Source organism: Tauraco erythrolophus, chromosome 6, assembly GCF_009769465.1.
Source record: "Tauraco erythrolophus isolate bTauEry1 chromosome 6, bTauEry1.pri, whole genome shotgun sequence".
In the NCBI taxonomy this organism is placed as follows: domain Eukaryota; kingdom Metazoa; phylum Chordata; class Aves; order Musophagiformes; family Musophagidae; genus Tauraco; species Tauraco erythrolophus.
This window is the reverse complement of record NC_141470.1, coordinates 56,988,835-57,014,866: the sequence shown is the minus strand read 5'-3', so window position 1 is coordinate 57,014,866 and position 26,032 is coordinate 56,988,835. Positions and strand designations below refer to the sequence as shown.

Here is a 26,032-nt window from a genome sequence, read left to right as displayed (position 1 = left end):
CTCAACAGGAAAAAATAGAAACACTCTGCCCTCCCCCATCCCTTATTGATACAATTTTTTTTAAAAGGGGAAGGGAGATATGGATATGAATCATTTGGGCTCTTCTATTCTTTTCATCCAAAGGCCTGTTTGCTTTGGTTTTATGGTTGATTGTGTGGTTTTTACCAAATACTGAAGGCCAAGCAGTTTGAAATATGTGGAATTTTTTAGAGTTGTGTATCACATGGATGACTTCATCTTACTTAGTGAGACATTTGTGAAACCAACACAAAAGTCAATTTTTTATTTGAGCTTAAACTCTGAAGGTTAGCTATCATTATACATGACATAAAATATCAATTTCTTACAAAGGAGAGAGGATAGCGGTGATAGAATAATAAGGAATAGAACACATTTTATCCTAACTCTGCTTTTAAATCAAAAACACCTGTCAGCAGGCAGGCTCAAGGAGGAAGTAGCTGTGGAGAAAGACACCCTTTTCTTTATAGGAAAATAACTTACAGAATTCTCCTGGCATTCGTGTGTTTTGTTTTCTGTATTTTAAGTACTCTGCTCGCCTTCTCTTTGAACCTACTTGAATTGGATAAAATTCATTATTTAATCATGGCCTGCAGAGGATTAAGGAGGGTTTCTTTCTGCTCTATTTTATGTTAGAAATAATCAAGAATGCCAATTTCCTTCAGTACTTCAGCTAAAATTGGAAAAATAGACCCATATGTTCTGACAGCTCCCACTGGATAAGACTGAACAGCTGCTCCTCTTCCTAAGCTTTTGTCATGGGATATAATTATTCTTCCATCCATAAAAAACAGAAGGATGCCCCTTCAATGCTATAAAAATACCTAATACTGTAATATTTAACAACATGGGCATTACAGAAGACGCGCTTTAAATAGCAATGGAGGTTTGAGCCAAGAAAACACTTAATTTGATAATACCCTAGGCCTCTATATCACTTTTAATCTGAAATAATTTTACTAAGGTTGGTTTAAACAAACCTTAGAGTGCTCCAGTTGGCTTTATCTTCTCATGCTGATTTTGTAGGCACAGTTATATAAAGGAAGATGGTAAGTCCCTGATACAGTGCAGATGGAATGAGGGAGGCTGGACATCCAGTGACAGATTGCTCACACGCTGCCTTTAGCACAACTTAAAAGGGGAGTGGCCGGCCAGAAGTGGCTTTGCATTGCATTTATGGTCGTCGTCATCGTCTTTATTAGGCAACGAGGACGATCTCCAGTCCTTGTGCAAGTACAGGTGAGCTTAGGAGACTCTAACTCGGTCACCTGGCTTAACACAAGTGTAACTGGTTCTGCACAGCCTGCACGGTTTTGCAACAGGGCAAATAAGATCAGCGAAACACAACACACAACCAAATCCATCCACCATGGAAAGGAGGTGCCAGGAGGAGGCAGGATGGGGCCAGCAATGTGTATTTACATTCTTTAAAGATTTCCTTCCACAAGAGCCACCACATGACCCACATGTGGCTATATCTTTACATTTTTGGTGTGGTGATTTGTATGAGCAGTCAGTCCACAGATCTGACTGCTCGTTAGCGCTATAGGTAGGCCTGTTCTTCTGACCTTTAAGTGTGTGTATCCCAGCACAATGGTAACTTATGGTAAAATACAGTATTTTTCTTTCTTGCACAAAAAAGTAAGAGAAGTGCTGAAAAGTAATAGAGCTTTGGGACATGGGTGTGAGTGAAGGACAGGAAGAAAGCGTTCAGCTTCAAAACTGAATCATGCATTTGGCAGTTAAACTGACACCAAAGCAAACTATTGTCCCTAATAGTAAAGATTGTCACCACGTATGTCCATCTTTTGGCACACTTCCTTTTTACATGCTCAGAAAAAAAAATCACAAACCACATAACCAACCCACAACCAAACCCTTTCTTCTTGGTCAGGAATTTTATTTCTCCATAATGCAAAGGAAACCCTGAGAAGAAGGGCATCAAGGTAAAAAGGATGAGCTATTAACTACACGAGAGTAACAGGATAATTTTAACAGCTGCAGATTGACACTGACAAGCATTCACTGACACTGCAAAAGATACGCGCAATGCACTGAAGAACAGGTAGGGTGATTTGGGCCAGATGCAGCTTTTTCATGGTCATGGTTATCATAGAATCATAGAATGGTTCGGGTTGGAAGGGACCTCAAAGATCATCTAGTTCCAACCCCCCTGCCATGGGCAGGGAAATCCTCCATTACACCAGGTTGCCCAAAGCCTCATCCAACCTGGCCTTGAACACTTCCAGGGGTGGGGCAGCCACAACTTCTCTGGGCAACCTGTTCCAGTGCCTCACCACCCTCAGAGTGAAGAATTTCTTCCTTATATCTAATCTAAATCTACCCTCTTTCAGTTTAAATCCATTGCCCCTTGTCCTATCACTACACGCCCTTGTAAAAAGTCTCTCTCCAGCTTTCCTGTAGGCCCCCTTTAAGTATTGGAAGGCTGCAATAAGATCACCCCGGTGCCTTCTCTTCTCCAGGCTGAACAGCCCCAACTCTCTCAGCCTGTCAATCCTTTTCAGTACTTGCCCTATGCGTCTACCTGGTCCCAGCTGTGGCTGCAAGTCATGTAGTAATCAAGCCTGGAAGTTTGGTTATTAGCTACATCTCTGCGATGAGGGCTCAGCCTTCTCACCAGTCACAAACAGAACAGCATTGGCAAGTGATGCCATGGGAGGTAAGAACTAGGGAACTAACTGGGACTGGAATTAAAATAAACTATAAGGTAGCTCCAAATGTGCTAGTTCTTGTAAACTGATTCACTCCAGCCCTACGTCGTATCTCACTGACTAGTTCTTCACACTTACAACCGAACCTTCTCCTATATCAGATATTGTATGGCGGTTTTGTTGCATTACTGCCCAGTTTAGGTAGATAATTTGTTCAAAGCTTTTTTATGGTTTTACAAGTTTCCCCATAATTTTCCAAGAACATAGATTCTACATTTTTATGCCAACATGGAAATAAAAGCTGGAAAACAGTAGCACGTAAGGCTGCTGTTGTTTTCCCGTGTTTCGGCACCAGACTTCCCTTTGGTTCTTCCATCTGTGGCTGAAAGCTTTTGATGGTAGAAAAGAGTTTACCCTACACCACCTGTTTAATTCAAGAAATTTCAGAACACTTTTTAAACAATGTAGTAGTAGCTAATAACGTCATTCAAGACAGTGTTGACAAGAAACGGGAGTGAGACCAGTGATCCAGCTAGTCAGCAACCTGCCTCAAGCAATGGCAAAAGGAGATGATGCTTAGCAAATACACATAAACCCAAACACCTTCAGCAGTCCTTTCTTCTTTCACCCTCTAAGCCTTGCACTAGCAAGGGCCAACAATGCCAGGTCCCTGGTGGAAAAGCAGCACTTTGGCTTTGGCAGGAAGGACACTCCTGATGGAAATGACCACCTGTGTCTATGGAAAGGAGCAATTTTGTTACAAAGCAATGAGAAAGCTCAGCTCCTTATTTTCCCAGACACTGCCAAAACGATCCCCTTTCTCCCAGGGCTTTCCTGGAGCCGTACAATAGGACAACCCCATTCCCTCAGATCCGTCTACGTCACCGGTCCTGCCTCAGAGGGAAGACCGGTGCCCTGGAGGCAGGCTCAGCAGCCCCACCACCCGCCAGCCTATCCCCCCAAGATGGCGGGCACCGCCCTCGCCTCAGAGCTGCCGCCCGCCGCCTCCCGCGCGCGCGAGCCTCGCCCAAGCGCCTGCGCAAGGGGGAGCGCCCAGGGCAGCCGGCCCGCAGCCCTCCTGCAGGGGGAGGGGAGCGCGCACACACGTGAGCCCCTGGACCACCCGGCGGCTCCCCGGCAGTTGTTGTATCCCGCTATCGCATTGGCTGCCTCGTGAACCTTTCACCTTTTACCCGGCTTTCGCCGCCAATCGCCTGGCTTTTTTCATAGCGTGGGGATCTGGAGCGTGTGAGCTGCGCAGGGTGGAATTCTCGGAGCAGGCTTGCGTTGCGGGCGTTGGGCGGCCCTCGTTGGTGTGAGTGGGAGGGGTGGGGGAGGTGCTCCGTTTGCGTAGGGCCGTCAGCGCAGGGGGAAGGGAGGGGGAGGAGGCTGTCCCGGGCCCAGGTGAATGGAGGAACCTGACAGTTGGGGGGAGTGAGGCGGCGGCGGCAGGGAAATGGCGGCGGCGGCAGCACAATGAGACGCGGCCTGTAGTGGGGGGAAGCGCCAGGCTGGTTCCCGTCCGAGCAGGTAGGAGATGGCGGCCCGGGCGCGCCTGCCCCTCGCCCGGGGAGCTGCATGGCGGCCGAGCATGGGTCTCGGAGCACGCCGCCCGCGCCTGCCTGAGCTCCTGCAGCCGCGGCGCCGCCGCCGTGTGGTGTGGGATGGCGGCGGTAGCTTCCTCCCCGCCCTCCTGCTGCTGGGGCCCGGTTCGGTCTGCCCCGCCTCCGTCCCAGCGGCCGTCCCTGTCCCCGCGGGGCCCCGCCGGTCCTGGGGCCGCCAGCACCGATCTCCGGGCCCCGGGATCGGCCTCGGCAGCTTACCGCGAGGCCCGACGCCCGTGGGGCCCGGGCTCGGCGTGTGGGGTGGCGGCAGGGCCCGCACGGCGGGGGCCGCGCTCCGGCCCCTCTCGGCTTTGTCTCCTCTGGCTCCGCGCCCCCCGGGCAGCCGCGCTGGAGGGCCGCCGAGGTGGGCGCCCGGAGGGCCTGCGCTTCCTTCCGAGGCTTGGGGGTCTCCGGAGCCCTCCTGCCGTGTTGTAATGGGCTTGGAGAAAGCAGTGTAGGGTGGTAAAAGAGTTTGCGCTCTGAAGTGCTAATGTTAAAAGCGATGTAAGAAACTCTTAATTCTTCGCTTTGCTTCCTTTCTGTCCTTTCCCAGTTTAAATGAAGGCAGCACATGGAGTGAAAAAAACGTAGTGGCAGCGTGATTAAGGCCAACCTTGTGCTGTGTGACCTTAAGTTGATAAACAAAAGGTTAAAAAGCCAAATATTTTCGCACTGGAGTTCGTTACTGTGTTAGATAATCTAAAAAAAAAACCCGAATGAGTAGAAAATGAGTTGTGATACTAACATAAAGGGGGATATTTTTCGTGTATTATCATTAACCAGAAATTGTTTTTTCAGAAAAGTGAATCTGTTAGTGGTTCAGTTAACTTCAACTGCTAAAAGTCTGGAGGATGTTTGGCACTTCAGATGATCAGTTATGAGTATTTTTGATGTTAAGATTTTGAAGTTGAAGTTATGTGGTGGGCTCAAGTGGTGAAAGTGTGTAGGCTGAGAGGCCATTACAACTTTCAGAGAAAGAAGACAAAATGGAAAACCAAACAGAATTAACTTTGCTGACACTGACTTTACACTATATTGTATTAAGTTTTATGCTTTTACTTTTTATAAGCCATTTTGGATTCTCTGTTGAAGTGCAAACTGTAGATGTATGTTTAAGTTGTGTGGTGGTGTTTGTTTTAACAAGTTGATGTAGACATAAACTGAACTCGATTTCTGTTATGTCACAATTATTCTCCTAAATCCCTCTCTTTAGAGAGTCTTTCCCATTGTCTCTGTGTAAAGATAAGCTGTAGTCTATTTAAAAGCTCTGGAGATGCTACTAGAAGTTTTCAGCTGGAAGGTGGTTTTATGTATATAATCATTGAGTTTTTACTTCGTTATTTATTAGTCTATAGGATTAAAAAATATATTTGTATTTATTCAGAAGCACTGAACCCTGAATTAGCTACTGCTCTTCATGAAAGCATCTTGGTGATACAGTTCTGTGAAAGCGGCAGCTCAGTACTCGACAGTCAAAAGATTAATAGTGCTAGACTTGACAATTAATTGAGAAGAAAATGACATCAATATGCCATTGTATAAATCCTTTCTGGGGTCATATATTTAATACTAAAAGCAATTTGAGTATTTCCCTTTATCTCTCTACTACCTGAAAAAGGTGGGTTTAGGCTAAGAAAAAGACAAATCAGAAATTGACTAGAGCTTTTCACCCAGGGGAGGAGATACCAGTGGAGGGATAAGAGATGTTATGAAACTTAGAGTCATGAAGAAAGTAGATAGAGAGCTGTAGGACTTTTTTATTTTTTTTTCCCGTTTTTGAAAGATGGCTGTATTCTACAGATTCAAAACAAAGGAGATACTTCTTTATCCTGTGCATGAGTAAAATACCTGGTGCAGCAGCATATTGGGAACGCCAAAAGTTTACAAGAAAGTTGAAACAATTAATTTATAGGGTAAATCATTAGAGGCTATCAAACAGAGGAATATCTTCTCAGACTCAGCAAACATTAAGGTCACCAGTCAGGGGGAGGTATTCCTGCTTGCCCTACTATTACACTCCTTTGTACATGTCCTCCATTGGTTACTGGGAAAGGAAAGCCAACAAACTAGAAAGCTATTTTGTCTGACATAATATTAAAATAATGTTTTTATAGAACTTACACTTTTTGAGAAATAACTTGATCATCTGTAGCCTATGAGAAGAAAAAGCAGAACCTGCAGTTCAAAAAACTGTTGCCATGGTTTTTCTGTACTCTATAGATGTTTCTCATTTCAAAAATTAGTAAAGCACTTTTCCCATTTTTCAGAGAAGTTAATGGATTGCACAAAGTTGCTTTAGCACAGCTGGCTAGAGCCTGAGTATCACTACTTCACGCATGTTCACTTTCAGTATGAACTGACTAAATGTGCATTGATCTGTAACTGAAAGCAAATTGCTCGCAAAACCAAATACAAAAACCCCGTATATCCTTCTTAGGAAGAGCAAGGAGCCATTTAGTAAAATGGATATGGCCAACTTAGAGTTGAAATACTCTGCTTACTCTTTGAATAAGCTGTGGAATATAAGTGAGAGCAAGAGTTTAGGAAGATTTTGAAAAGGATTGTACACTTTAGAGATGACAAGCATTATAGTAAATGCTAAGACTACAGACAGAAGTTTTACTTCAGGGCATGATCTAGTCTACCAGGCAGCAGGTAGAACAACATCAAATCATTCTTTGAGATGGGCTTTTCCATAATTCCCTGTGAGGAAATTCAGTTGTTTTTTTTTTTCTCTCATGTAGATGGTACAAATTAGGAAGTATACTGAGCTTGATAGATTGTTGGCAGAACAGCGAGATGGTTCCTATGCTTTGCTTCCCTCCTGTCCTAATGCCTAGCTGTGTAACCGTCAACCATCTGTATCCCATCACCTTCATATGTTCAACAGTAATTTCTTCAGACTGATAGCACAGAAGTTTGATTTTTTTTTTTTTTTTTCTAGGAAATGGCTTCCATTGAAAAAAGTAAAAGTGTAATTATAGTATTGTATAGAACAGTAGCTTCTGTATAATTATGTGCAATATGCTTTTAGAACACTCTACCCTGAAGGCTAAGAATGATTGGAGTAGAGGAGAAAGCGTGATTTTTCTTTATACCACCCAGGCGTCTTTTCTTGATCCTTTAGCCTTTCATGACTTCCATATGTACCATGATAAACCAGAAGAGAAGAAACCTGATATATCATAAAAACGAAAAGTTCATTTTTTAGTTGAAGTTACTGCAGTCTTTGGTTGCAATTTGAAAGTTCAGTGTTCAAACTGTGTTGATCACTTCGGTGGGATGGACAGATGTAGGAATGTCATTAAAATGAACATTCTAAAAGATTTAATCTACAAGACAAAGCAGTGCCCACTTTAATGTATGCCATGATATTATATTAGATGAACTCTTGATTTTGGTAGTTCTTGCATGCCTTGTCTAGTAATGTTCTAGTTTTTCAAGTTCAAATGTTAAGTGATGTATCTCAAATTCCCTTATTTCTGCTCTATATTGCAGACTGCTTTAGTTAAGTAAATTTTCCATGGTGCTTGTCACCTTCAAATTCCTGCAGCTTTTGGAGTCATGAAGCAGAGAACTGAGACCAGTATCAAGGAATTTACTTGCATCGTTTCGGAGCTGGAGGTGTTGAAATCTCCTCCTCTAGTGGGAAAAGAAGGAAGAGCAGTGGTCTCCAACTTCTTGCATAAATACTCCTAAATCCAGGAGACTTTAGTACCTCTTGCTGTGGCTTTTACTTAAGTGCAACGCACTTGTGAATCTGTGATCCTTGTTTTGGTTGACATAGGTGTTACTTTTGTGTCCTTTCTTAACAAGGAAAAAGAACCAAAAGTGTTCTCGCTTGATCCTTGCTAATATATGATAGTATTTTAGAAAAACGGTTTAGTGGCCTTTTTTTTTTTATCTTTATGTCCGTGGCTCAGTATTTATGCTGTGTAAGCTGGCATGATCAGTTTCTGCCCATGTTTTGCGTCTATTACTTTTCATAAAGGATCAGTTCCTTTAGGTTCACCAAATAAGTGTAAATTTATATCTGAGATGCAGCAGAGGGGCTGCTGACTTGAGGGATTGGTTGCTGGAAACAGAAGTGGTCAGGTTGGTACTAATTTAGCTGGCATTGGGATGTTTTTTGTTTAGTTTTAAACTGCTCCTCGATATCCTTGTGTGTTTTCATTTGCAAACAAACAAAAAAAACCCAAACAAAACAACCCAAACCTCTTACTATTAGTTATTAAAATCTGTTTTCCTCCTGTTTTGGAATCTGATTCCTGATAAATTGTCAAGTAATGTAGCAACCTTTTTATCAGCAGAAATGCTACTAAGTATCTGGGTAGTGGTGAAAAAAATGATCTTCTTGAAAACTAAAGAGTTTAGGATTTTTAAAAAGTCTTTTATTTTTGAAAACTAGTTTTGAGTTTTAGACTGGCCCACTTACTGATAGCATAAATTTCTTTTCCTTATGAAGTTAGGCAAATCCAACTTGCTCTTTAAAGTTGACTTGTTTGACTCCATTGAGATGATTTGGCTATGTAAGCATGTCTGGGCTGGCTAACTTTGCAATTCGTGTTTTTCTTTTGTTTGCAAAGTCTGCTTTGTTTCTGATCTAGATAAAGTTTCTTACAGCTTTCTTGCAACTGTCACTGGCTCTTTCTGATGACTTTGTATATTTTTTTGTTCCAGACAAATGAACAAGGCATACCTACCTAAAGGTGAAGTTGCTTTGTGGTAGATAGTATAGACTTCTAGGGGTGATCTAGTCATTACGATATTGTCTAGGATTCAGAAGATCTAACTTCTCTCACTGACCCTGAGTTTTGGCAGGTTGATTCAGGTATTTCTCTTCTCACTACCTCCTTTTAGTTTAACTTTCAAGTGCTTTAAATCAAAGACAGTATTTAGATGTTTATATTCTGCCTCTGAACATTAAGACATTTAGGTATATTTAAGCTGACTTATTAATTATGGCTTTATGAATTCATCATGTTCATTGAGTGTATTTGATCATCTTTAATCAGAATATTAGTGCCTGGGGTCAATCTCAAGACTTCTAGTTCTCACTTAAGCTTTATATTTCTGAGCATACAAACCTGTCTGCCTTGTTATCTTCATGGTCAGTGGCTGGTGGGTTTTCCTTTTCGGAAGGGGACGTAAAATGAAAGAAAGTGCTTACAATACAACTAAAAGCTTTGGCCTCCCACTTTTTTCAGTAACCCGTGACCTTTTGCCGTCTTTCCACTAAAACTAAATGCCTATATTGTCAATTTGCTGTGTAAATTTATTAAGAAGTGATATGAAGTCTGTGAATTTTTAAAAAAAAAGACATGCCTTCTGCCCCACCACCCCTCAAGTTACTGAAGATCACTTTTAGTTACTGTTACTGTCTAACGTAGTGCTGTCTCCATCATCTTCAAGACCTTAGAAACCAAATGAGTATTGGAGGTGGATAATGAGCATGAAAAAGTACGCTACTTCTAAAAAAAAAAGATAAATATTTGAACCTCTGTTTCTTCTCTATGTTCTGAGTCCCTAGGAAGATGTCTTTTGCATTTGTTGTTCTTGCTACTTACACTTTCCTGTTTCTGTGAGGCAAAATAAGAGGAAAATTTACCCTAGGAAATAGATAGTTTCTGCCAGTGTAGTGAAAGGAGTCAGCATGAATGGCAGAGACTGCAAGGAAAGTGACAGAAGCATGTTGATAAGAGCCATGGATTTATCCTTCTCTCTTTCTCACTATTTCTACAGTTATTGTAAGCAAGTTCTAAGTTTTCTGTTTGCTTATGCAAATTAAACAAAATCCCATGGTCTACCTTATAATTTTTTACTACTTGTAAAAAAAAGTGAGAGGGAAAAAGTTTTTTTTATTCTTTCCAAAGAATATTGAACTGTCTGCATCAGCGTCCTGAGTTGACTTATTTTGACACTAAAGAAAGATAACAAGCTGTAATTGGTAGAGCAAGAAAAAGCTGTCTGTTTCTATACTTTCAAAGATTATAGATGAAAAAATTAAGAAATGTGTAAACCTATGCACTTGCATACCTGGGTATATGATTAATAGATCAGTTGATTTGTTTACTCTGTAAACAGACTATGATTTAGTGAAATCTTCTTCTGAAGAAGTATGACTTCACTGTGTACCAAGCAATTTGTCCTGGGATTTGAGAGGAAAGAGAGCTGTGACAGGTGACAGAGCTCTGAAGGAGGAGCTTTGTGAAGGTAATAGGCCTGTATTTTTACCTTGCAGTAGTTCATTGAAAAAGGACTGGGAGAGTGTTGAAAACACTTATGAGCTCCCTGAGACTTTGAAAGATGTACGATCAACTTCCAGGAGATGAGTAATTTTTCTTATGGGAATCTTTGCATAGTTAATGCTCTACTATGTAAAAGGTGAGAAGTGAAACTTGCCTTGATTAATACTGAATTGTCTGGAAAATGCTTTTCTAAAGACTATGTGTTACCTAAACCGAATAGAAGGTGAGTTTTCAGTGACAAAGTTCATGATTTGTTAAAACTGTCTCCTGACTGGTATCTCGGTGGATGAGGGTCTACAAGGACTTACTGGGTGATTTCAGGGCATGTAGTGACTGGCATAATGATGAAGCAGGTGCTCATTCTGGCGAGCGTTTTTAGTAGCATGCCAATGATGCTGCTAATGTATACATTGACTGCCAACTCTTAACAATTGTTAAAATCTTTATCGATTCACTCTGTTATTGCTGTCTGCTGCCACTAGGGGTTTGCATTTGCTGTGTTCAATTAGTTTTGGACTAGATAGCAAGAAGTTTTGTTTCTGGAAGTTTTAGGTTTATTGTCACTGGCGTAACACAGTTCAGAAACAGTTGGCAATAGAGAAGAGAAGCTGGTGTCTGGTTTTGAGTGACAGTGAAAAACCTGTTGAATTCAATTTGCTTGTTTTCTGTAATGTGGGCAGTCTAGTGGCTGTCAAAATGGATGACAACTGTCTCCTCCTGCCTGCTCTAATACTCATCTGATCCCCATCAGCTACTTAATTCAGCTTGCTGAACCTGCAGAAAACTTGTGTACATCAAGAAAAAACAATAAATCAGTTAGTGTGCCAAACTATTTTTCTCTGTCATGCAAGTGAATAGAAGAATTCACTTCTAAATTCACTGCATTTAGAGAATAGAAGGAGCAGTGAGTGCCTAATCTAGCACTAGGTTTCCATGGGATTGGATCCACAGTCTTACAAAATCTGATCCCAAAATGCTACTTTCCACTTGATTGTATTCCTTACTGTATGAATACCGATTTCTGTTCTCACCTATTAATTAAAATGATTTTCATATTTTTAACTTTCTACTTTCTTACTTACTGTTAATGGCTGCTGTTATAAACAGGTGTATTATTATAGTAATCTTGTGGGGTTTTTTATGAAAATCATCTGTAGTAAATTCAGGATATGAACCAAGGTGGAGGGGAGCTAATGGTGTGTTGTGAAAATGAAATAAAAATTCCATTAGATTTAACTACATTCCTTTAGTGAGTAATCTTTTGAGGCTTTAACAGCTTTTTAACGAAGGTAACAATCGTCAGCGCAATAATCAAGATGGAACACTCTGGATCTGAATTTCCCAAGGTAATTGCTAGAGGTTAAGTTATGCCTAGTTTAAAACCTCTCATTTTTATCTAATTGTAATTTGTAGTCAGGACACCATAATTAGGGAGCTGTGCAAGAAACTGCTCTATATTTTAGGAATTTTTTTGAGGTTTCCTCAAATGTAGTGATGATTCCAAGATAGTAATATAATTGAACACAAATCAAAGCCTAATAACCTAAAAAATGAGTGTGTTCCTCTATCCAGTGTTCCATTGTTCTGAAAGTGATGGGGTTTTTTTGTAACTTTGTGTTCAAGTTCTCAGGCGTACTTTGATTAGCTTTGAAAGCTCTTGAAAGCAGAGTGGTTAAGCTTCAGTGAGGGAAAGGCAAATCATTGCAAAAAAAAAAAACCAAACAAAAACCAAACCCATACACCCCCTCTCTCAAATCCCCAAAAACCAGCTCGCAAAAAAACCCAACCACACTCAGAAACAAAACCCTCAAAAAAACCCAAACAAACAACTCCCTAGTTTGTTTACAACCAGCATGGTAGAGGTTCATAATCCTTAGTTTGAAATCAAAGCTTTAGGACCCCACACTATGCACAACAGAAATCTTTAAATAACTGTGGAAAGTTCAAAAGTAACAAGTTGGACTAGTTGAGAGAGGTGTCTCACCTTTGTGTATCAGGAAAACTTTCTGATTTTTCCTCAACTCAAGTCCTGTTTCTCCCCTCCCCATAAATTTGCTCATAGAGTAGAACTGGGAGTGGGGCTAGGGTATACAAATTTTCCAGACTTTTTTTTTTTTCCAATAGTCTGAACTCAGTTTATGGTGTAAATTGACTGCAGTTTTTGTTAAAACATGTAATTGAATGGTGATAGTGCAGTTAAGAGACACAGACTCTTTAAGCAAGAATATCCAAAACGTCAATAATGTGCCTTTCAATGTTTGGAGTTCAGCACTTAGTGTGGGCTAAACTTTTGTATCCTGTTGGATTTATGGGATAAACAATATTTGCAAGTTTCAATTTACAGGTATACTTCTAAGTTGACTGTATGTGTTATTTTCATATGAAATAGTAGCTAATGCTTAATGCAGCAGTATTTGCAATTGATGCAATGATACTGTCTAGAGGATTAATTAAAAGCTGAAAATTTTAGTATGAAATACTCATATTTTTAAAAGTTTGCATTGTAGTTAGGGGATATATGATCATGGCAGTGCTACTCAAGACAGTATATCCCTTTTCCTGTTAGGCATCCAAGGTGTGTAGGCTCTATCTTGGGCTGTGGTTTGACACGCGTTTTTAGACGGGATTTCTGCCTAGGAAGAAAATACCTCTGTGTTCTCTGCTAGTGGTATTTGTTGTCAAGCTTTATTGGTGCAAGCATTTCTGAAGTTGTGTGGTAAAGTGGATTAAGAAGACTAATTCATCGGAGAAGAATGTTATTCTTTGTGATTTCGTTATTCTTTGTGATTTCTTTATTCTCTTATGGTCTGTCTCTAGATGTGGTCACAAACTACCTGGGAAGAGTTGTGCCAGCATAGAGAGGATTTGAGGCAGCATGTAGGTTGAAGAATGAATAAGAGTTATGATCTTGTATGTATAGCAGTGCCATATTATATGCATGTTAAGCTGTGATCTGGGAGCCTTTATCATACAGCGTTTTTTCTCACTGCTGTGTGAAAATGAAAGAAAAGTGATAATACAAAGTGGCTTTCCAATATTTTGTCTACACCAGTTACCGTATTTCTTCTGTGATTGTTTTGAAAAATTTGACTGTACAACCAGACACAGATTTTTCTGATCATAATTTGAGAGTGCTAAACTGAAATACCAATCTGGTGAAATTATGGTATGTTAACCTCTGCATATGCTCTGTTCGGTCCTACTAGAAGAGGAATAATAAGCTCACTCTTCTCAGTGACAGCTTGCCCATAGGTCTTAACACACTTTTACTTTTTGAATGAACTTCATTGCCATAGTTGATTAGTCTCAGATTCTCTAAGCTCTTGTCTGTGCAGAACCTCAAATTTCTAAAAACAATATACTCTTCAAATTTCATTTCAAAACTGTTTTTATATTGTAGGTCTTAAAGGCCTAGACTTAAGCCTGGGAAATCGGTTTGGTTTGGTTTTTTTCACTAGTTAGTTTTAGTATGAGTTTGAAAGATGCTGAAGTAACTTTAATTGTAAATTGTAAATTATGAAAATGACCGTTTTTTAATTAATTATATTTGGTTATAGAGAAGAGGAAAGGTTTTGAGTGTTGGAATTGTATCGTACCTTCGGTGAGGTAATAACTATCTGTCTATTTGGTCTTTAAAATGGTGAAAGCTAACTCTGCATTTTTCCAAATAGTAGGACTTTTTGATTTTTATTGTGCAAGAAAGGTGTTGTAATTAATCTGTTAGCTAAGGAGAAGTTAGACATTTCCTTTTGTTTGGGGTTGAAAAAGCAATGCTGAGGAAGAAGTGGGAAATCTTTCAAATCTCCATTGAAAGTTGGGGATGTAATCTGCTTAAATCATTCTGAAAGTCTTACCAATCAATTATCTGCCTCTTTAGGCATCTCAGTTTATCTGTTTATGCCTACTCAAATAAGTCAGCTCATTAACTGTAGCTGATGAAAGCAAATTGAAATTGAAAGCAAGTAATATTTTGCATAATATAAAGGTGTATTTATTGTAAGTTAAGATATGTTTGCATTAATTGAGTTGTAAATTCTTTCCAAACACAATGAAATATGCATATTAGGCAGGGGGAGAAATTATTCTACATAATGGAATATACCAGTTAGTAAACTAAGTGATGTAATTACTTGAATGTTAATAATGGCTGTGACACCACCCTCCTTCAGTATGAGGGTGGTGAGACTTTGGAATAGATTGCCCAGAGAGGTTGTGGATGCCCCCTCCCTGGAGGTGTTCAAGGCCAGGTTGGACGGAGCCTTGAGTGGTCTGATATAGTTGAGAGGCGTCCCTGCCCGTGACAGGGAGGTTGGATTAGATGATCTCTGAGGTCCCTTCCAGCCTATGCCATTCTATGATAATAAGATGCCTGTATTTTCTAGTTGCAAATTAAAGTAAATAGTATCAATATGGAAGCAGTTGTTTCTGAAGAAAACTGCAAAACCAAAATAAGTTTCTAAATGATAGAAACATTAGTGTTAAACTATAGTTTTAGTAAGAAAACTTACATCTAAGTTTTCCCAATATAAATCAAGATTAAATTAAGAGATGTTAATGCCTTTGATTTAATCAGACTTGCTGTATAGTGGTTTTATGGTGAAGTGATTTACCTTAAAATGCTGGATTATTCCCCTGCTTTTATACCAAATTATTTGGTATCTAAAGACTTCTAGTAAGGTGGTGGGTTTTTTTGAGCTTTATTTTTTAAGCAGAAGTATCTCTACTTTTCCAAGACTTTAATTGCATTCATGTTTTTCTGGTTTGCTACTAGAAACTTGCTCCTTTTTTTTTATTCACTCATAACTAGATTGAGTTTTTTGTCATTTAAATGCTAGCAGTGTTTCTTCTGATCCTACCTAGAAGGTTATACATTCATTACAGCTGCTCTGCTCTCCATCCTCTTCTGTGCTGCTTCATGGATGCCTTCAGAGAGTCTGGATTTGATTGACCTCTGGAAAACTACGTATTCAGTCAATCTGACCTGCTGGAATCGGTCATCTGTAGGGTACTGTGAAGATAAATGAAAGCAAGAAAATACTCCTAATCCAGTACTCACCACTAAGTGAAAATATTGAAGTATTTGCAGAGCTGCCAAACAAAAAGGTGTCAAGGAATGTTTCCACGATGTGCCTGCCCTAGAAAGAGTCATACGATGTCAAACACTGGATTTTTCTCAAGTTAGCCTAGATTGGAAGAATTATATGGTGGTAACTGCAAAAGATCATGTGTGAATCTGTATTTTCTTTTCCCAAATTCAAAATGGTGGAGATGTATTCTACTGCTTATCTGATTCTCCTGTCATCTCCCAGTCCTTTTCTTGTCAATTACCAGGATTTCTGCAATGAATGTGCCTGCTAGGCTGTCACTTTTTTTTGTAGGTCCTAATATATCCAGAGTAGAAGCTTAAGACATCGGCAGAAAGAGGAGATGGTCCAGGCTTTGCTGTCAGGTAGACCTCACAGAATTTGGCTGTGTGTTTTCTGAAAACTCAGAACTAATGAAATAGTAGAACACCCCGGAAATTTTTCTGATGCCTGTTTGATGTTGACTGCTTAATGTTGCAACAGTCAAGCAACTTGTAAAATATCTGCTATTATGGTAATTAGGTGTAATGGTAGGTGGTTTAACAACTTCCGTGCAAACAACTGATACCGTAAGAACAGGACAGAATTCTTTCTTTTGCTTCATATTTTCTATTTTTTTGATACTACTGTTACTTGCTAACCAGTACTGTGGAGCTGATGATTCAGGTAAAGCAAAATCTACAGTGATATTTTTAGGAAAGAGGCCCTACTGAAACTAGTGTTCTGTCCTAAAAATTCAGTTCAGAACTGGTTGGCTTACAGGACTATATTTTAGTGTTGCAGAAGAGAGGAACTCCCTCCAACTGATGGCCATGGACCAGGATCCTGTAGGTGTGTCTGTCTTTCCAAGTGCGATTTTGTGCCAGTTATTCAGACATGGTCTGGAATTGAAAGAACCATAGAAATATATTAATTCTGAGTTGTGCTCAGCAGAAGAGTTAATTGGCAGGTGCAGTGCTGTATTAATTATATTGCTTCCAGAACCCAGACTAGTGTCAGAAACCCTCAACTGCACCATTTACAGGCATTTAACTCCTTCAAAACATTATTTCTCAGCCTTGAGTGATTTTAGATAATATAGAAAAGTGGAATTGTGTAGCAATATTCCATTATCTTTCCTTCTAATCTGCCTTGATAATCATTGAGTGATGCAGTATTCAGTAAACCACAACTGCTTTGATGTCTGGAACCATCCTTTCGTTTGCATAGATAGGAATGGTTTTGCTTATATGCAGAAGTAGTTTTCACTCTGTTCTGAGAAACAAAGGGTAAAAAAATTAGCTTATCTCCCTCTCTTTTTTTTTTTGTGACAACTGTAGCAAAACAGCATATCACTCAACAAGGAGGAGCGACTTGGATACTTTTTTTTTCAGCCGCATAATATGAGTATCCATTACTATATATGTAAAGTGCAGAGTTAACATGAAAAATTGGACTAATGCTGCGCTGAACTGAAAAGATTCTTAACTGTGATGTAGACTTGGCATTAGGCAAAGGTACCTATTAATATACATTCACAGATATCTCTCAAGGATACCTATTTTATCTCCAATTTTTCTTTTTCATCTTGCATTCATTCTGCTACTGTGGAAGATTGACAGATGGTTGAATCAGGAATGGGTCTGTTTCCTGATTCGGGTCTGTGCACTGAAAGTGTTACTGGTGCTTAGTTGCATCAGTATTGGAGCTAAGGGACCCTTACGAACCAGTTACTTCACAACTCTAACATGGGAGGCTGTGTATCTTTTTGACCTTGTGCTGTCTTTCATAGTCGATCAAAATGTGAAAAGCTTTCAAAGGAGAAGGAAAAAAGCTTTAAAATTTAAAGCTTCTCAGTCCATGTTTAGACATCTGTGATCCCACATATTGGGGAGAGGAAGCTGTTCCAGTTGTATTTTGTGGATCTTGAATATAAATATTTTTCAAAGTCAATCGTGATTCAGTACTTACTCTTAGATTGAAGACTTCTATTAAGGGAATCTGTAAAAAATAAAGTTTTTTTTACTTCAATGAAAACTTTAAGTTATACAGCACGAGATGAAGTTCTAAAATCTTTGCAAACTGTTCCAGTTTTTCTTACCTATATTTCAGGACTAAGAATACCCAAAACAAGCATGTCTCATCACATGCTGTTATTTTTTGCCACTTTATCTCAGATAAGGGCTTCAGCTCTCCCATAGCTACCTTTTTCCCAAGTAAATTTTTGAATATATCTGTATCAGTTTCAGTATCATGTCCGTTGTTCTTGAAGGTCAACAGTGCTACAAATAACCTGTGATATGGTTAGTACTGTAGATATGGAAGTACAACATGAAGCTTCTGGCTTTATACTGTTAAAATGCAATATTTATGGCTTGTCACCACTTTTAAACCCCAATCAGTATGCAAATCTATGTGCTTTATTTGACAACACTGAAAAGTGAAGATTGATGCATTAAAATAAATAAAAATTATTAATTGGTATGATCTGCTGATGTCTTGTATTAATTTAACTGTAAAAACGTAAAGGGATGATCATGCTGTATTATAAATGCATGTATTTACATGGAGGGAAGTAACAGTTTTTATAAAATGCTGCAGCTTTTTAACATGATGTTCATTGTACTCAGCTAGGTATGTATGATCTACCTACTGGCTTCTATGCTGGGGCTTAACACTTCAGTAGGGTATAAAAGCCTCTGCCTTAAAAGATTTCGGTTCTTTCTAGTTTGACTCAAATAGGAAGCATTAATTACTACTGTTAAGTTAAAGGATACCTGTAATCTATGTAAAGTGCTTCATGGTGGACAGAGTTTTTTAGCATTGGCCCATTAATGCTGCAGAATGCACTGCGCTTCGTGATTTGAGGTTATCATCACATAGGTGATTAACATTGGCCTGGTTGATCCTCAGTTCTTAAGACAAGAAATGGCTCAACATGAAAGCTTTTTCTGGCTGCTCTACACAGTAAATTGGTTAGCCATATATGTCCGTTAAGATACTAAGAATTCCCTTTTCTGATGACCTTTTCCATTTTGGAATTGATTCAGATCACTTTATAATCAGGCACATGTATTGTTTTCTTGCAGTACTGGTATGGAAAACACTGTTCTTCACATCTTGTGTGAGAGCCCTTGCAACACTATCTTCTATAGAGCACTTTGATTTACACCTTTAGACATTCTTACATATTCCGAGAAAAAATTGGTTGGCCTGTGGAAATGTACCAATGAATTGTGTGTGTTTTGGGGTGGTCTTCCCGCCCCCTCCTCCCCCCCCCAAGATGTTCTCTCTGGAGGCTGGTTTCTGTGGCATCTGAGCAGCTTTGAATATTTTCTGAATTTGGGAGCAAAAATAGTCTCTTTATACTATATATTCTTTTATGAGCTTCATATTGACTTCATCCTAGCTTCACATAAAAGGAAATTCCAGTAGTGTGCCCACAAGTTCTTTGTAGGGAAAGAACATCTGCAGACGTATGGCGTAACTACGTAAATGGCGAGAAGCCTTTCTCTTTTAGGAAGACAGATTAAAAACTACGAAGACCAAAAAGTAATTGGAGTAAATAATGTGCTAACTAGTACGTGCTATTTCTGTGTTTTAAGGCTACGTTAGGATGAGTTAGTTCAATGCACCGTTTTATAAAATAAATTATTTTTTGAAAATAGGTCAGTTGTTTGTAGACTGATTCTTGGGTGATATGTAAATTGATACTATGACCAACTATAGGAGATTTGAACTCTCATTTTAGACTTGATGGAAATTTTAGAGGTTGACTTAAAACCCAAATATCTGCAGGTCTTGCATCATACAATTAATGACTTCAGAAAAAGCCTTTTGTAACACAGGACTCTCAGTAATTTTGGATGTTCTGGCACAGAGATAACAGGAAACTGTCAAACACACGTGTTTTGGGGAGCTTGACTCTGTCCCATGGAGAGAAAGGATTTATGTTTATGCAAATAATGGGATTGAAATCCCTGCATGGGGTTATATTCAGGGGGCAGCTGCTGCTTTTATTTATCATAAACAAGAATAATTGGTGCTTTGTAACTGTACTTGCCTCACAGCTTGCCCCTGGGATTGGGGAAGAGAGAAATCCTTGCCCTAAGATCTGCTTAATTGCCTTCATTTTGAAAGACATAGCTGCCTGAAAGGCTTGAACATAACCTTTAAATAAATTAAATAATCAGAAGTAAATAATTTGGTACCCAAGTAAAGGACCAGGTGATAAATAAATTCACAGATATGGTCAGTTATCCTTTCCTGTGATATTGAGGTAATAATAGTATAGTTACCTATGTAAATTAGGATCTATAAACTTAGCTGTGATTTTTCTGTGTGTTAGTTTTCAAGCAGCAGCTTGAAAAAAATTGAATTAAATATTATGTGGAATAATGTAATTCTCATTGCTCATTGTTAAATCTATTAAATGTGTTTCAGAGTGTTCAGGTAGCTCAGATTTTTTTATTTGGAGAGATGTTTCCTGAGTGTAGCTATCTTTTCCCAACTTCCATGGAGAAGGCTTAGTTCCTTGGATGCTGGGAATATTTTGTTTTGGAGTTAATGTGAGGCAGTAGGGAGTTTGTACTGTGGTTTCTGACTAACTGTATTGGTTGTACCATAATAAACCAAAGAAAAATGTTTGAAATGTAAGGTTACTGGAATAATGTATCGAAGAGAAGGATAAGTAAGTCCTGCCTTATAGTCACCCCTTCCTCCCTCCAGCATCTGTGACCAGCTGTAACTTATAGCGAGACAGGATGCCAGCTCAGATGGACTTTTTCTTCTCCATCACAATGGTATTTTTTACCTTACCCCCTCTGATGCTGCAGGACTTTGATTCATGCTGGAATTCGTTTGTATTTGCATGAAGATAATTCACTTCATCATAGCTCCATCGTGAGCTTAAGAGTCCAATTGTATACATCTTGAAAGATAAGAACTTCGTTTTCAAGTTGTTAACAGTTTGAATAATGGTTTAATTAAATATTGAAATTGTCATTTGGACAGAAGGAATAGTTATTTAAATTTGAACTGTAGAGTACGTGTAAGAACAAGAACGTTGATAGTCTGTTTCAGATTCAACGTGTTGCTTGTGGTGTTGTCAGTAGGTCTTTTACTTAGAAAATTTCAGTCCTTTTTCTGACAATCTTTTTAAACAGCAACGATTAGGTATCAGTAACATGATCATTTTCAAATACTGAATTACATAACAGGGAAATAGAAACAAAACCTGTTGATACATTCTTCTGTATGCTCTTTGGTATATTTGGATACTTGGGTTTTGTATTAGCAAATGTTTAAGTAGCAAATGGCCCAGGAAGATCTTGACTGAGTTTTGCAGAAGTAACTAGTGGTAGCTTGCAGATTGCTGGAGCACTGGAGATTTGCAGAAGTGACTGGTTTAACACTTCTTGGATGCTTCTCTTGATGTCTTTATAGGAACTGATGATTTTTTTTTTTCATGTTGCTGCTTTATTCTTTTAGTATTTGATATGTTTGTGGTGAGTCTAGTTAGACACTCCAGATGGCTAGTTGGAGCTCTCACCTTCTAACTTTAGATAAAATATTTGAATGTTGAGCTCTTAATAGAAACATTTTAATTTTTTTTAATGGTAGTGGTACTGTTCAACCGAAGATATTCTAGAAGTCTAATTTTTAGCGATGTCAGTGTCATTAATTCTTCCTTTTTGTCCCTTACACTTTCTTTTATCAAGATCCCCAGTCACCGTAAAATGAGATAGAGATATATAGATGGATAGATAGATAGATACATTTTTTTTTTTTTTAATGTGGTAAGAGAAATCTTACCAGATTGGACTCCAACGTTATAGTTAATAAATGCTGGAGGGGTTAGGTTACTGGCTGAGGTAGCCCCGAGCTGTGTCCATTGTTTGGCTGGGATCACTGGCAAGCTGCAGATGCCTTTGGCCTGCGGAGGGGAAGGATTGGCCCTCTACCCCAACAGGCTTTTGTCTAAGTGGGTGCACCAACACCATTTAGATGCTAATGTGGTGTAACCTCGCTGTTTTGTACTAGAACTTGACCGCATCTCAGGAATGCGGCCTGTCTGGTTTTGTGTTGGCTTCGGCATTAAAAGGGGCTACTGTAATTCATGTCTGCCAATCGATTAAAGCTGCCATCTTCTGTTTTACGGCTTTGATGTGCCAGAGGAAATTGTTGGGGTTGGTGGAGAATTACAGACTTTTTTGTGGTTCTCCCAGATCTTACCTGCTGATCTGTATGCTTCTTGTTTGCCAGCTGCGGTGAGGAAGTAAAGTAAATTTGCTATGTGGAGCCATGTATGGCATTAACTTTACTGACATGGTTGAATCTTTTCTTCCTGTTCATGTGTGTTATATGGTGGGGTAACTAAATGCTATGTTCTTCCTTTCTGCTTTTCTTGCAAATATAAAGTGGAATATATTTATGTATTTTTACAGGAGACGTGACAGTTTTCCGTTCTTAGGCTATTTTCTGGTTCAATGGAATACATATTCTGGCTCATGTTTTAGAGGTGGTGAATAAATGAATAACCTAGACATGACAGGGACATGCTACAATAAATTTCAGTTCTAGTTGCTGCATCTTAGCAGCAATTTGCTGTATTTTGTGCGGGGGAAACAAAAGATGTGTATATGGTAGAAACACAAATTTAAGAAATAGCCCTGGGAATAAAATTTTTGTAGGTGTATTTTGTACACGAACACAGTACTCATCTGATTTTCTACGCTGCACTCCCTACGTATTCTTGTTGTAAAATAAAACAATAACAGCTCATTTATTTTATTTTCTCAAAACATACACATTCTTTAAGATACCATTCAACACATTTAAAAAATATGTTTCTTCAAGATTTCGTTACTGTGTTAAGTGAAACGTGCAGAGGGAGCACAGGGGAGGAAAACTGTAAACCTAGTTGGACTCAGCTAGCAATTACTTTAGCAGATAAAACAAAATATGCAAATATCTCCTGAGCTCTCTAAGGCTGATCTTTCAGGCACTGACTGTCCGAATCCCTGGCCAAAAAAGGACATACGGTAATTAGATTTTAAAGAACCATGTGCTGTTGCTACACAGCTAAATATTAAAATGCGAGAAAGCAGACTACCACATGGCACGATTGAATAAATTTTTTTTTTTATGGCAGTTCATGTTAAAATGCTCTCTTTTTATATTGCCTTTTAGGTTACCTAGGGTGAAACAAAATTACAGGCTTGGAGACTCTGGAAAAGCTCAGCATCAGCAGTTGAGGTAAAAATGAACATACTGAAGTAATCTTGGGAGTGTCCTTGTTAACTTTATGGAACTGATTGGAGTAGAAATTTTCATCAAGATCCATTTTGCATTTAAGTTTTCAGTATTGATTTTAAAATATTTGACTTCAGAATCTCTCTTTCTAGGTCTGGGAAAACTCATACTTTAGGTGAATATATCATATAAATTTTTTATGTTAGAGCTTTGGGAGCATTGTAGATCTGCTTAGATATGATATTTTTGGTATAAGTTGTAGCTTTATAGAATGACTAATATGTCTATGAAATTCTTTGTCATGAACGACTGTCCTAATTTTACTTGAATAGCTAAATGTATTTTTATGCAAATCATCATATTAATTGCACAATATTTTTACTTTTATTAAAAAACACGTGTGTTAATTTACTTAGGAAGAAATGGTTATTGCTTTTTCATGATTTTACTGCATTATTTGTGGCTTCAAATCGAAATGCTTTAAGGAAGTTTGAATTCTGATGTTATTTTTTTTTTAATGTTTAATTCTAGTAAATTGAAAATACATGTGCATGGAAAAGGCAGTACAATTACATGGAACATAGTAAAACTGTGTAGAACATACTACTGCTGCATTTCTCACATGGACCAGTTGTTAAACATTAATCACAGTAACCTGTTAAATAGGATTAGGGAAGTACATTTTACTTGCACATTTAAACTACCAAAAATTAGCTTTTAAATCACTCTTTTTGTTTCTAATACTAAACTAAAATAATTCATGTTCAGGATGGACTTAAATAGTTTGTTTTCTGCCAGCAAGTTGTAATGTAGAGTTGACACATTTAAATGTTTATAAGCAACTGAATTGCCACAATTAACTCTGCTATTGTAGTTCCCTTTTCAAACCATTTTTATGGTTCATAGGTTTTGTTGTTGTTGTTTTTAAGAGCCGAAGCTTGCAAATTATGTGATTAATCTACCAGCTGATATCATGATGTCAAAATGCAATTTGGGAAGCATAAACACAGAGACTGCGGAAATTAAAACGGTAAGAGTATGCTTTGTAGTGTGGGAGAAGCAGATTTTTATGTGTCACTCACTGTATTCTCCTATTTTATATTTAAAACTTCTTCATGACCATGAAGTAACTTCTGTGTGTGAGGTTATAGAAATTTACTGTAAATTTATTTGGAAAGAATAATGAAAGTGACTGTTTTATCCATAGATGGTTAGATGCAGCAATGGCATAGATAAAAAGGTGTTTGTCATGAAACACATGCTTTGGTATTTCTTATGAAGCTGAATATGATAAGAAATGTATTCATTTTTTTAAATGTGTGTGTGTTTTTAAGTATTTCTTGTGAGTTTTATATTCAAATATGGTTCTGTTGGTGAAATATTTTAAAAACGAAAAAAAAAGGTGAGAAGAGGGGAAATACAAAGAGTTGGAATTAGAATTGAATTTATATGTTGTTCCAGATGAGAGATAAAAAGTAAATGGTGAGGAAAGTAAACAGCAGGTAAATTTTTAAGGCCTTAGTTTCAAAAGTTTGAATTATGCGTTCAGCAAAAACAGGAAAAGAGGCTCCAATTAAAGCTATATAGAAAGAAGAGTTGATAAGTAGTTAATAACATAGTGAAGACAGAAGTGTATTGAGTTTCACTGCGCCTTGCATCTTAGGTGCCCTTCACATTTTATCTTCTTTTGTGTTAAGGAGGTAAAAGAAGAGGAATCTGCATAGCACCAGTTCTGCACCACTGATTAAGCAACTATATAGTTGGACTCTTGCACAGGGCCTTATACTCATAGATTTGAAAAAATGAAACGGTTTGTTCCAAAATCTGGCTACATGTCGTTTGCATTTGTTAGAAAGGGGGTATTTCTCCTCTAAACTTTTATTCTGAATGCCTCATATACTGGTGTCACTATAGATATGCTAGAAAACTGATTTTTGTTTTCATGTTTTATTTCTGTACTGGTAAATGCTCTGTGGTCCCTGAATGTTATGTTGGTACATAAAGGTATAATCCTTTTGCATTAGAGACTGTTAAAACGTACAGCAGCATAACTTTGGTGTGAGCTGTGTCTTGCTGACTCTGTTGATAGAGCTAGAATAATTGCAACAGAAAGTGTTTATTAGGCTTCTGCCTCAAATCCGAGTTTGGTTGTACCGGTGACTGAGCACTAGATGAAGGACTTCAGGGTTATGCATTTTTCTGAGTCTGCTAAGTGTCATGTTGTACTTCATTTCTCTTTTATATACAGACATTTAGGAGGAATCTGCCAGGAATTCCAGCTGTCAAATATACTGTATTGCTTGTAGAAATGCTTCAGAAGCAGCTCATTCAAATGTAGAGCTTCAATGTAATCTTCATTTAATAAACTCCTTAATGAAACTTTTCTGAGCAACAGAAAGCAACCTTTGCTGCTTTGGTATGTCTCGGTATGCTATTAGAGACTAACGTTCTGCTTGTGCTGTTAGATTAGTTCTGTATCAGAAAACTAGAAGAATTAAAATTCTTCTGGTTCAAGATGAACATGCACAATGAACATGGATGCTTGTTCTAGGGAAACCAGGGAAGCTTGTTCTTTTAGGAATGCTTACATTTGAGCTTTGTAAGCATTTATGCCTTCTTGAAAGGGAACAGATCTGAAATATGATTATTTTTTTTTTTACTTCAAGAATATTGTAAGACCAAATAGAAAAACTGCTGTTAGGCAATGCATGTGATGAAGGTCTTTGAAGGATAACAGATAAGGAGTGTCTCATGCAGCTGTGTTGTATGTTAAAGATGGCATAATATAAAAGAGACTTCTGATTCATCATATTGAATAATATTGTTTGACAGTATTTCCTCACTTTAGACCTTCTGGGCTGAATGATGTTGTTCAGAAACTTTGAATTTTGAGGTGGGAGCAGAAATCTCAATGCTTAATTTTCACAATGTCCTAGATATTGGCTGCTAAATGAAGGGAGGAAAAATACCTGTTCTTAGGAAAATGAAACTTTATTAATTGTTTCTGAGATGTTTTGAGTTTTGGGCTTGTTTGGGGTTTTTTGTTTGTTTTTTCTCAAATAAAAACTCGGTATGTTGGTTTTGTGGGTTTTTTTAGTTCTCTAAGAGAACTGAAGTTACAGGAGTAATATTCACAAAATACACTTTTGTAATGCTTTTGGACTATCACAGGA

General features: G+C 38.4%; 1 protein-coding gene across 1 annotated transcript in view; it reads left to right on the top strand.

The window, feature by feature from the left end:
• Nucleotides 1–3,915: 3,915 nt before the first annotated feature.
• DICER1 (dicer 1, ribonuclease III) overlaps nucleotides 3,916–26,032 on the top strand; it is a 65,322-nt gene continuing 43,205 nt past the window's right edge. The window contains 3 exon segments of the mRNA XM_086612747.1: nucleotides 3,916–4,005; nucleotides 22,797–22,862; nucleotides 23,789–23,889. The gene's annotated coding sequence lies outside the window, so the exon portion shown is untranslated.